At 49.6% G+C, this 13,162-nt stretch overlaps 1 protein-coding gene across 6 annotated transcripts in view; it reads left to right on the top strand.

Moving 5' to 3' along the window:
• Positions 1 to 13,162, top strand: part of LOC147090484 (neuroligin-1-like) — a 1,435,039-nt gene that overhangs the window by 983,300 nt on the left and 438,577 nt on the right. The window lies entirely within an intron of this gene.

The following is a 13,162-nucleotide window of genomic DNA, read 5'->3' as shown; positions in this document are numbered from 1 at the left end:
AGTCCATACATGGCCCAGTCAAGATCAGACCAAACTCGGCCCAGCCAATATCAGTCCAAACTCGGCCCAGTCAACATCAGTCCAAACTCAGCCCAGTCAAGATCAGTCCAAACTGAATCCAGTCAAGATCAGTCCAAACTGAATCCAGTCAAGGTCAGTCCAAGCTCGGCCCAGTGAAAATCAGTTCAAACTCGGCCCAGCCAACATCGGTCCAAACTCGGCCCAGTCAAGATCAGTCCAAACTCAGCCCAGTCAAGATCAGTCCAAACTCGGCGCAGTCAAGATCAGTCCAAACTCGGCCCAGTCAACATCAGTCCAAACTCGGCCCAGTCAAGAGCAGTCCAAACTCGGCCCAGTCAAGATCAGTCCAAACTTGGCCCAGTAAAGATCAGTCCAAACTCGGCCCACTCAAGAACAGTCCAAACTCGGCCCAGTCAAGATCAGTCCAAACTCGGCCCAGTCAACATCAGTCCAAACTCTTTCCAGTCACGATCAGTCCATACTCGGCCCAGTCAAGATCAGTCCAAACTCTGCCCAGTCAAGATCAGTCCAAACTCGGCCCAGTCAAGACCAGTCCAAACTCTGTCCAGTCAAGATCAGTCCAAACTCGGCACAGTCAAGATCAGTCCAAACTCTTCCCAGTCAAGATCAGTCCAAACTCTTCCCAGTCAAGATCAGTCCAAACTCTTTCCAGTCATGATCAGTCCAAACTCGGCCCAGTCAAGATCAGTCCAAACTCCGCCCAGTCAAGATCAGTCCAAACTCGGCCCAGTCAAGACCAGTCCAATCTCTGTCCAGTCAAGATCAGTTCAAACTGGGCCCAGTCAAGATCAGTCCAAACTCTTTCCAGTCATGATCAGTCCAAACTCGGCCCAGTCAAGATCAGTCCAAACTCCGCCCAGTCAAGATCAGTCCAAACTCGGCCCAGTCAAGACCAGTCCAAACTCGGCCCAGTGAAAATAAGTTCAAACTCGGCCCATTCAAGATCAGTCCAAGCTCGGCCCAGCCAACATCGGTCCAAACTCGGCCCAGTAAAGATCAGTCCAAACTCGGCACAGTAAAGATCAGTCCAAACTCATCCCAGTCAAGATCAGTACAAACTCGGCCCAGTCAAGATCAGACCAAACTCGTCCCAGTAAAGATCAGTGCAAACTCGGCCCAGTAAAGATCAGTCCAAACTCGGCCCAGTCAAGGTTAGTGCAAACTCGGCCCAGTCAAGATCAGTCCAAACTCCGCCCAGTCAAGATCAGTACAAACTCGGCCCAGTCAAGATCAGTCCAAACTCGGCCCAGTCAAGATCAGTCCAAACTCGGCCCAGTCAAGATCAGTGCAAACTCTCCCAGTCAAGATCAGTCCAAACTCGGGCCACACAAGATCAGTCCAAACTCAGCCCAGTCAAGATCAGTTCAAAACTGGCCCCAGTCAAGATCAGTCCAAACTCGGCCCAGTCAAGATCAGTCCAAACTCGGCCCAGTCAAGATCAGTTCAAACACGGCCCAGTCAAGATCAGTTCAAACTCGGCCCAGTCAAGATCAGTCCAAACTCTTCCCAGTCAAGATCAGTCCAAACTCTTTCCAGTCAAGATCAGTCCAAACTCGGCCCAGTCAAGATCAGTCCAAACTCTTCCCAGTCAAGAACAGTCCAAACTCTTTCCAGTCAAGATCAGTCCAAACTCGGCCCAGTAAAGATCAGTCCAAACTCGGCCCAGTAAAGATCAGTCCAAACTCGGCCCAGTCAAGGTCAGTGCAAACTCGGCCCAGTCAAGATCAGTCCAAACTCGGCCCAGTCAAGATCAGTTCAAACACGGCCCAGTCAAGATCAGTTCAAACTCGGCCCAGTCAAGATCAGTCCAAACTCTTCCCAGTCAAGATCAGTCCAAACTCTTTCCAGTCAAGATCAGTCCAAACTCGGCCCAGTCAAGATCAGTCCAAACTCTTGCCAGTCAAGATCAGTCCAAACTCTTTCCAGTCAAGATCAGTCCAAACTCGGCCCAGTCAAGATCAGTCCAAACTTGGCCAGTCAAGATCAGTCCAAACTCGGCCCAGTCAAACCAGTCCAAACTCAGTCCAGTCAAGATCAGTCCAAACTCGGCCCAGTCAAGATCAGTCCAAACTGAATCCAGTCAAGAGCAGTCCAAACTCTTCCCAGTCAAGATCAGTCCAAACGCTTTCCACTCAAGATCAGTCCAAACTCGGCCCAGTCAAGATCAGTCCAAACTCTTCCCAGTCAAGATCAGTCCAAACTCTTTCCAGTCAAGATCAGTCCAAACTCGGCCCAATCAAGATCAGTCCACACTCCTTCCAGTCATGATCAGTCCAAACTCGGCCCAATCAGGATCAGTCCAAACTCCGCCCAGTCAAGATCAGTCCGAACTCGGCCCAGTCAAGACCAGTCCAAACACGGCCCAGTGAAAATAAGTTCAAACTCGGCCCAGTCAAGATCAGTCCAAGCTCGGCCCTGTCAAGATCAGTCCAAACTCGGCCCAGTAAAGATCAGTGCAAACTCTGTCCAGACAAGATAAGTCCAAACTCTGTGCAGATAAGATCAGTCCAAACTCGGCCCAGTAAAGATCAGTCCAAACACATCCCAGTCATGATCAGTCCAAACTCGGCCCAGTCAAGATCAGTCCAAACTCGTCCCAGTAAAGATCAGTCCAAACTCTGCCCAGTAAAGACAAATCCAAACTGGGCCCAGTCAAGATCAGTTCAAACACGGCCCAGTCAAGATCAGTTCAAAATCGTCCCAGTCAAGATCAATCCAAACTCTTCCCAGTCAAGATCAGTCCAAACTCTTTCCAGTCAAGATCAGTCCAAACTCGGCCCAGTCATGATCAGTTCAAACTCTTCCCAGTCAAGATCAGTCCAAACTCTTTCCAGTCAAGATCAGTCCAAACTCGGCCCAGTAAAGATCAGTCCAAACTCGGCCCAGTAAAGATCAGTCCAAACTCGGCCCAGTCAAGATCAGTCCAAACTCGGCCCAGTCAAGACCAGTGCAAACTCAGTCCAGTCAAGATCAGTCCAAACTCGGCCCAGTCAAGATAAGTTCAAACACGGCCCAGTCAAGATCAGTTCAAACTCGGCCCAGTCAAGATCAGTCCAAACTCTTCCCAGTCAAGATCAGTCCAAACTCATTCCAGTCAAGATCAGTCCAAACTCGGCCCAGTCAAGATCAGTCCAAACTCTTCCCAGTCAAGAACAGTCCAAACTCTTTCCAGTCAAGATCAGTCCAAACTCGGCCCAGTAAAGATCAGTCCAAACTCGGCCCAGTAAAGATCAGTTCAAACTCGGCCCAGTCAAGGTCAGTGCAAACTCGGCCCAGTCAAGATCAGTCCAAACTCGGCCCAGTCAAGATCAGTTCAAACACGGCCCAGTCAAGATCAGTTCAAACTCGGCCCAGTCAAGATCAGCCCAAACTCTTCCCAGTCAAGATCAGTCCAAACTCTTTCCAGTCAAGATCAGTCCAAACTCGGCCCAGTCAAGATCAGTCCAAACTCTTGCCAGTCAAGATCAGTCCAAACTCTTTCCAGTCAAGATCAGTCCAAACTCGACCCAGTCAAGATCAGTCCAAACTTGGCCAGTCAAGATCAGTCCAAACTCGGCCCAGTCAAACCAGTCCAAACTCAGTCCAGTCAAGATCAGTCCAAACTCGGCCCAGTCAAGATCAGTCCAAACTGAATCCAGTCAAGAGCAGTCCAAACTCTTCCCAGTCAAGATCAGTCCAAACGCTTTCCAGTCAAGATCAGTCCAAACTCGGCCCAGTCAAGATCAGTCCAAACTCTTCCCAGTCAAGATCAGTCCAAACTCTTTCCAGTCAAGATCAGTCCAAACTCGGCCCAATCAAGATCAGTCCACACTCCTTCCAGTCATGATCAGTCCAAACTCGGCCCAATCAGGATCAGTCCAAACTCCGCCCAGTCAAGATCAGTCCGAACTCGGCCCAGTCAAGACCAGTCCAAACACGGCCCAGTGAAAATAAGTTCAAACTCGGCCCAGTCAAGATCAGTCCAAGCTCGGCCCTGTCAAGATCAGTCCAAACTCGGCCCAGTAAAGATCAGTGCAAACTCTGTCCAGACAAGATAAGTCCAAACTCTGTCCAGATAAGATCAGTCCAAACTCGGCCCAGTAAAGATCAGTCCAAACACTTCCCAGTCAAGATCAGTCCAAACTCGGCCCAGTCAAGATCAGTCCAAACTCGTCCCAGTAAAGATCAGTCCAAACTCTGCCCAGTAAAGACCAATCCAAACTGGGCCCAGTCAAGATCAGTTCAAACACGGCCCAGTCAAGATCAGTTCAAAATCGTCCCAGTCAAGATCAATCCAAACTCTTCCCAGTCAAGATCAGTCCAAACTCTTTCCAGTCAAGATCAGTCCAAACTCGGCCCAGTCATGATCAGTTCAAACTCTTCCCAGTCAAGATCAGTCCAAACTCTTTCCAGTCAAGATCAGTCCAAACTCGGCCCAGTAAAGATCAGTCCAAACTCGGCCCATAAAGATCAGTCCAAACTCGGCCCAGTCAAGATCAGTCCAAACTCGGCCCAGTCAAGATCAGTCCAAACTCGGCCCAGTCAAGACCAGTCCAAACTCAGTCCAGTCAAGATCAGTCCAAACTCGGCCCAGTCAAGATCAGTCCAAACTGAATCCAGTCAAGAGCAGTCCAAACTCTTCCCAGTCAAGATCAGTCCAAACTCTTTCCAGTCAAGATCAGTCCAAACTCGGCCCAGTCAAGACCAGTGCAAACTCAGTCCAGTCAAGATCAGTCCAAACTCGGCCCAGTCAAGATCAGTTCAAACACGGCCCAGTCAAGATCAGTTCAAACTCGGCCCAGTCAAGATCAGTCCAAACTCTTCCCAATCAAGATCAGTCCAAACTCATTCCAGTCAAGATCAGTCCAAACTCGGCCCAGTCAAGATCAGTCCAAACTCTTCCCAGTCAAGAACAGTCCAAACTCTTTCCAGTCAAGATCAGTCCAAACTCGGCCCAGTAAAGATCAGTCCAAACTCGGCCCAGTAAAGATCAGTCCAAACTCGGCCCAGTCAAGGTCAGTGCAAACTCGGCCCAGTCAAGATCAGTCCAAACTCGGCCCAGTCAAGATCAGTTCAAACACGGCCCAGTCAAGATCAGTTCAAACTCGGCCCAGTCAAGATCAGTCCAAACTCTTCCCAGTCAAGATCAGTCCAAACTCTTTCCAGTCAAGATCAGTCCAAACTCGGCCCAGTCAAGATCAGTCCAAACTCTTGCCAGTCAAGATCAGTCCAAACTCTTTCCAGTCAAGATCAGTCCAAACTCGACCCAGTCAAGATCAGTCCAAACTTGGCCAGTCAAGATCAGTCCAAACTCGGCCCAGTCAAACCAGTCCAAACTCAGTCCAGTCAAGATCAGTCCAAACTCGGCCCAGTCAAGATCAGTCCAAACTGAATCCAGTCAAGAGCAGTCCAAACACTTCCCAGTCAAGATCAGTCCAAACGCTTTCCAGTCAAGATCAGTCCAAACTCGGCCCAGTCAAGATCAGTCCAAACTCTTCCCAGTCAAGATCAGTCCAAACTCTTTCCAGTCAAGATCAGTCCAAACTCGGCCCAATCAAGATCAGTCCACACTCCTTCCAGTCATGATCAGTCCAAATTCGGCCCAATCAGGATCAGTCCAAACTCCGCCCAGTCAAGATCAGTCCGAACTCGGCCCAGTCAAGACCAGTCCAAACACTGCCCAGTGAAAATAAGTTCAAACTCGGCCCAGTCAAGATCAGTCCAAGCTCGGCCCTGTCAAGATCAGTCCAAACTCGGCCCAGTAAAGATCAGTGCAAACTCTGTCCAGACAAGATAAGTCCAAACTCTGTCCAGATAAGATCAGTCCAAACTCGGCCCAGTAAAGATCAGTCCAAACACTTCACAGTCAAGATCAGTCCAAACTCGGCCCAGTCAAGATCAGTCCAAACTCGTCCCAGTAAAGATCAGTCCAAACTCTGCCCAGTAAAGACCAATCCAAACTGGGCCCAGTCAAGATCAGTTCAAACACGGCCCAGTCAAGATCAGTTCAAAATCGTCCCAGTCAAGATCAATCCAAACTCTTCCCAGTCAAGATCAGTCCAAACTCTTTCCAGTCAAGATCAGTCCAAACTCGGCCCAGTCATGATCAGTTCAAACTCTTCCCAGTCAAGATCAGTCCAAACTCTTTCCAGTCAAGCTCAGTCCAAACTCGGCCCAGTAAAGATCAGTCCAAACTCGGCCCAGTAAAGATCAGTCCAAACTCGGCCCAGTCAAGATCAGTCCAAACTCGGCCCAGTCAAGATCAGTCCAAACTCGGCCCAGTCAAGACCAGTCCAAACTCAGTCCAGTCAAGATCAGTCCAAACTCGGCCCAGTCAAGATGAGTCCAAACTGAATCCAGTCAAGATCAGTCCAAACTCGGCCCAGTCAAGATCAGTCCAAACTCTTCCCAGTTAAGATCAGTCCAAACTCTTTCCAGTCAAGATCAGTCCAAACACGGCCCAGTCAAGATCAGTCCACACTCCTTCCAGTCATGATCAGTCCAAACTCGGCCCAGTCAAGATCAGTCCAAACTCCGCCCAGTCAAGATCAGTCCTAACTCGGCCCAGTCAAGACCAGTCCAAACTTGGCCCAGTGAAAATAAGTTCAAACTCGGCCCAGTCAAGATCAGTCCAAGCTCGGCCCTGTCAAGATCAGTCCAAACTCGGCCCAGTAAAGATCAGTGCAAACTCTGTCCAGACAAGATAAGTCCAAACTCTGTCCAGATAAGATCAGTCCAAACTCGGCCCAGTAAAGATCAGTCCAAACTCTTCCCAGTCAAGATCAGTCCAAACTCGGCCCAGTCAAGATCAGTCCAAACTCGTCCCAGTAAAGATCAGTCCAAACTCGGCCCAGTAAAGATCAATCCAAACTCGGCCCAGTCAAGGTCAGTGCAAACTCGGCCCAGTCAAGATCAGTCCAAACGCGGCCCTGTCAAGATCAGTTCAAACTCGGCCCAGTCAAGATCAGTTCAAACTCGGCCCAGTCAAGATCAGTCCAAACTCTTCCCAGTCAAGATCAGTCCAAACTCTTTCCAGTCAAGATCACTCCAAACTCGGCCCAGTGAAGATCAGACCAAACTCCGCCCAGTCAAGATCAGTCCAAACTCTGTCCAGTCAAGATCAGTCCAAACTCGGCCCAGTCAAGATCATTCGAAACTGAATCCAGTCAAGAGCAGTCAAAACTCGGCCCATGCAAGATCAGTCCAAACTCGGCCCAGTAAAGATCAGTCCAAACTCGGCACAGTAAAGATCAGTCCAAACTCATCCCAGTCAAGATCAGTCCAAACTCGGCCCAGTCAAGATCAGACCAAACTCGTCCCAGTAAAGATCAGTCCAAACTCGGCCCAGTAAAGATCAGTCCAAACTAGGCCCAGTCAAGGTTAGTGGAAACTCGGCCCAGTCAAGATCAGTCCAAACTCCGCCCAGTCAAGATCAGTACAAACTCGGCCCAGTCAAGATCAGTCCGAACTCGGCCCAGTCAAGATCAGTCCAAACTCGGCCCAGTCAAGATCAGTGCAAACTCTCCCAGTCAAGCTCAGTCCAAACTCGGGCCACACAAGATCAGTCCAAACTCAGCCCAGTCAAGATCAGTACAAACTTGGCCCCAGTCAAGATCAGTCCAAACTCGGCCCAGTCAAGATCAGTCCAAACTCGGCCCAGTCAAGATCAGTTCAAACATGGCCCAGTCAAGATCAGTTCAAACTCGGCCCAGTCAAGATCAGTCCAAACTCTTCCCAGTCAAGATCAGTCCAAACTCTTTCCAGTCAAGATCAGTCCAAACTCGGCCCAGTCAAGATCAGTCCAAACTCTTCCCAGTCAAGATCAGTCCAAACTCTTTCCAGTAAAGATCAGTCCAAACTCGGCCCAGTAAAGATCAGTCCAAACTCGGCCCAGTAAAGATCAGTCCAACCTCGGCCCAGTCAAGGTCAGTGCAAACTCGGCCCAGTCAAGATCAGTCCAAACTCGGCCCAGTCAAGATCAGTTCAAACATGGCCCAGTCAAGATCAGTTCAAACTCGGCCCAGTCAAGATCAGTCCAAACTCTTCCCAGTCAAGATCAGTCCAAACTCTTTCCAGTCAAGATCAGTCCAAACTCGGCCCAGTCAAGATCAGTCCAAACTCTTCCCAGTCAAGATCAGTCCAAACTCTTTCCAGTAAAGATCAGTCCAAACTCGGCCCAGTAAAGATCAGTCCAAACTCGGCCCAGTAAAGATCAGTCCAACCTCGGCCCAGTCAAGGTCAGTGCAAACTCGGCCCAGTCAAGATCAGTCCAAACTCGGCCCAGTCAAGATCAGTCCAAACTCGGCCCAGTAAAGATCAGTGCAAACACTGTCCAGACAAGATAAGTCCAAACTCTGTCCAGATAAGATCAGTCCAAACTCGGCCCAGTAAAGATCAGTCCAAACTCTTCCCAGTCAAGATCAGTCCAAACTCGGCCCAGTCAAGATCAGTCCAAACTCGTCCCAGTAAAGATCAGTCCAAACTCTGCCCAGTAAAGATCAATCCAAACTCGGCCCAGTCAAGATCAGTTCAAACACGGCCCAGTCAAGATCAGTTCAAACTCGGCCCAGTCAAGATCAATCCAAACTCTTCCCAGTCAAGATCAGTCCAAACTCTTTCCAGTCAAGATCAGTCCAAACTCGGCCCAGTCAAGATCAGTCCAAACTCTTCCCAGTCAAGATCAGTCCAAACTCTTTCCAGTCAAGATCAGTCCAAACTCGGCCCAGTAAAGATCAGTCCAAACTCGGCCCAGTAAAGATCAGTCCAAACTCGGCCCAGTCAAGGTCAGTGCAAACTCGGCCCAGTCAAGATCAGTCCAAATTCGGCCCAGTCAAGATCAGTTCAAACACGGCCCAGTCAAGATCAGTTCAAACACGGCCCAGTCTAGATCAGTCCAAACTCTTCCCAGTCAAGATCAGTCCAAACTCTTTCCAGTCAAGATCAGTCCAAACTCGGCCCAGTCAAGATCAGTCCAAACTCTTCCCAGTCAAGATCAGTCCAAACTCTTTCCAGTCAAGATCAGTCCAAACTCGGCCCAGTCAAGATCAGTCCAAACTCGGCCCAGTCAAGATCAGTCCAAACTCGGCCTAGTCAAGACCAGTCCAAACTCAGTCCAGTCAAGATCAGTCCAAACTCGGCCCAGTCAAGATCAGTCCAAACTGAATCCAGTCAAGAGCAGTCCAAACTCTTCGCAGTCAAGATCAGTCCAAACTCTTTCCAGTCAAGATCAGTCCAAACTCGGCCCAGTCAAGATCAGTCCAAACTCTTCCCAGTCAAGATCAGTCCAAACTCTTTCCAGTCAAGATCAGTCCACACTCCTTCCAGTCATGATCAGTCCAAACTCGGCCCAATCAAGATCAGTCCAAACTCCGCCCAGTCAAGACCAGTCCAAACTTGGCCCAGTGAAAATAAGTTCAAACTCGGCCCAGTCAAGATCAGTCCAAGCTCGGCCCTGTCAAGATCAGTCCAAACTCGGCCCAGTAAAGATCAGTGCAAACTCTGTCCAGACAAGATAAGTCCAAACTCTGTCCAGATAAGATCAGTACAAACTCGGCCCAGTAAAGATCAGTCCAAACTCTTCCCAGTCAAGATCAGTCCAAACTCGGCCCAGTCAAGATCAGTCCAAACTCGTCCCAGTAAAGATCAGTCCAAACACTGCCCAGTAAAGATCAATCCAAACTCGGCCCAGTCAAGGACAGTGCAAACTCGGCCCAGTCAAGATCAGTCCAAACTCGGCCCTGTCAAGATCAGTTCAAACTCGGCCCAGTCAAGATCAGTTCAAACTCGGCCCAGACAAGATCAGTCCAAACTCTTCCCAGTCAAGATCAGTCCAAACTCTTTCCAGTCAAGATCAGTCCAAACTCGGCCCAGTGAAGATCAGTCCAAACTCCGCCCAGTCAAGACCAGTCCAAACTCTGTCCAGTCAAGATCAGTCCAAACTCGGCCCAGTCAAGATCATTCCAAACTGAATCCAGTCAAGAGCAGTCAAAACTCGGCCCATGCAAGATCAGTTCAAATTGAGCCCAGTCAAGATCAGTCCAAACTCTTTCCAGACATGGTCAGTCCAAACTCGGCCCAGTCAAGATCAGTCCAAACTCTGCCCTGTCAAGATCAGTCCAAACTCGGCCCAGTCAAGACCAGTCCAAACTCGGGCCAGTGAAAATAAGTTCAAACTCGGCCCAGTCAAGATCAGTCCAAGCTCGGCCCAGCCAACATCGGTCCAAACGCGGCCCAGTCAAGATCAGTCGAGACTATTTGCACGCAAGGTCAGTCCAAACATGGCCCAGTGACGATCAGTCCAAACTCTTCCCAGTTAAGATCAGTCTAAACTTGGCCCAGTCAAGATCAGTCCAAACTCAGCACAGTAAAGATCAGTCCAAACATGGCCCAGTCAAGATCAGTCCAAACTCGGCCCAGCCAATATCAGTCCAAACTCGGCCCAGTCAAGATCAGTCCAAACTCAGCCCAGTCAAGATCAGTCCAAACTGAATCCAGTCAAGATCAGTCCAAACTGAATCCAGTCAAGGTCAGTCCAAGCTCGGCCCAGTGAAAATCAGTTCAAACTCGGCCCAGCCAACATCGGTCCAAATTCGGCCCAGTCAAGATCAGTCCAAACTCAGCCCAGTCAAGATCAGTCCAAACTCGGCGCAGTCAAGATCAGTCCAAACTCGGCCCAGTCAACATCAGTCCAAACTCGGCCCAGTCAAGAGCAGTCCAAACTCGGCCCAGTCAAGATCAGTCCAAACTTGGCCCAGTAAAGATCAGTCCAAACTCGGCCCACTCAAGATCAGTCCAAACTCGGCCCAGTCAAGATCAGTCCAAACTCGGCACAGTCAACATCAGTCCAAACTCTTTCCAGTCACGATCAGTCCATACTTGGCCCAGTCAAGATCAGTCCAAACTCTGCTCAGTCAAGATCAGTCAAAACTCGGCCCAGTCAAGACCAGTCCAAACTCTGTCCAGTCAAGATCAGTCCAAACTCGGCCCAGTCAAGATCAGTCCAAACTCTTCCCAGTCAAGATCAGTCCAAACTCTTTCCAGTCATGATCAGTCCAAACTCGGCCCAGTCAAGATCAGTCCAAACTCCGCCCAGTCAAGATCAGTCCAAACTCGGCCCAGTCAAGACCAGTCCAATCTCTGTCCAGTCAAGATCACTTCAAACTGGGCCCAGTCAAGATCAGTCCAAACTCTTTCCAGTCATGATCAGTCCAAACTCGGCCCAGTCAAGATCAGTCCAAACACCGCCCAGTCAAGATCAGTCCAAACTCGGCCCAGTCAAGACCAGTCCAAACTCGGCCCAGTGAAAATAAGTTCAAACTCGGCCCATTCAAGATCAGTCCAAGCTCGGCCCAGCCAACATCGGTCCAAACTCGGCCCAGTCAAGATCAGTCGAAACTATTTGCAAGCAAGATCATTCCAAACTCGGCCCAGACAAGGTCAGTCCAAACTTGGCCCTGCGACGATCAGTCCAAACTCTTCCCAGTTAAGATCAGTCCAAACTTGGCCCAGTCAAGATCAGTCCAAACTCAGCACAGTAAAGATCAGTCCAAACATGGCCCAGTCAAGATCAGTCCAAACTCGACCCAGTCAAGATCAGCCCAAACTCGGCCCAGACAAGGTCAGTCGAAACTCGGCCCAGTCAAAATCAGTCCAAACTGAATCCAGTCAAAATTAGTCCAAACTCTTCCCAGTCAAGATCAGTCCAAACTCTTTCCAGTCAAGATCAGTCCACACTCCTTCCAGTCATGATCAGTCCAAACTCGGCCCAATCAAGATCAGTCCAAACTCCGCCCAGTCAAGACCAGTCCAAACTTGGCCCAGTGAAAATAAGTTCAAACTCGGCCCAGTCAAGATCAGTCCAAGCTCGGCCCTGTCAAGATCAGTCCAAACTCGGCCCAGTAAAGATCAGTGCAAACTCTGTCCAGACAAGATAAGTCCAAACTCTGTCCAGATAAGATCAGTACAAACTCGGCCCAGTAAAGATCAGTCCAAACTCTTCCCAGTCAAGATCAGTCCAAACTCGGCCCAGTCAAGATCAGTCCAAACTCGTCCCAGTAAAGATCAGTCCAAACACTGCCCAGTAAAGATCAATCCAAACTCGGCCCAGTCAAGGACAGTGCAAACTCGGCCCAGTCAAGATCAGTCCAAACTCGGCCCTGTCAAGATCAGTTCAAACTCGGCCCAGTCAAGATCAGTTCAAACTCGGCCCAGACAAGATCAGTCCAAACTCTTCCCAGTCAAGATCAGTCCAAACTCTTTCCAGTCAAGATCAGTCCAAACTCGGCCCAGTGAAGATCAGTCCAAACTCCGCCCAGTCAAGACCAGTCCAAACTCTGTCCAGTCAAGATCAGTCCAAACTCGGCCCAGTCAAGATCATTCCAAACTGAATCCAGTCAAGAGCAGTCAAAACTCGGCCCATGCAAGATCAGTTCAAATTGAGCCCAGTCAAGATCAGTTCAAACTCTTTCCAGACATGGTCAGTCCAAACTCGGCCCAGTCAAGATCAGTCCAAACTCTGCCCTGTCAAGATCAGTCCAAACTCGGCCCAGTCAAGACCAGTCCAAACTCGGGCCAGTGAAAATAAGTTCAAACTCGGCCCAGTCAAGATCAGTCCAAGCTCGGCCCAGCCAACATCGGTCCAAACGCGGCCCAGTCAAGATCAGTCGAGACTATTTGCACGCAAGGTCAGTCCAAACTCGGCCCAGACAAGGTCAGTCCAAACATGGCCCAGTGACGATCAGTCCAAACTCTTCCCAGTTAAGATCAGTCTAAACTTGGCCCAGTCAAGATCAGTCCAAACTCAGCACAGTAAAGATCAGTCCAAACATGGCCCAGTCAAGATCAGTCCAAACTCGGCCCAGCCAATATCAGTCCAAACTCGGCCCAGTCAAGATCAGTCCAAACTCAGCCCAGTCAAGATCAGTCCAAACTGAATCCAGTCAAGATCAGTCCAAACTGAATCCAGTCAAGGTCAGTCCAAGCTCGGCCCAGTGAAAATCAGTTCAAACTCGGCCCAGCCAACATCGGTCCAAATTCGGCCCAGTCAAGATCAGTCCAAACTCAGCCCAGTCAAGATCAGTCCAAACTCGGCGCAGTCAAGATCAGTCCAAACTCGGCCCAGTCAACATCAGTCCAAACTCGG

This window comes from Somniosus microcephalus, unplaced genomic scaffold, assembly GCF_052327205.1.
Source record: "Somniosus microcephalus isolate GS21.2 unplaced genomic scaffold, FLI_Smic_1.0 unresolved_chr4, whole genome shotgun sequence".
Classification (NCBI taxonomy): Eukaryota; Metazoa; Chordata; class Chondrichthyes; order Squaliformes; family Somniosidae; genus Somniosus; species Somniosus microcephalus.
The sequence above is the reverse complement of the archived record's forward strand: the minus strand, read 5'-3'. Positions and strand labels throughout refer to the sequence as shown.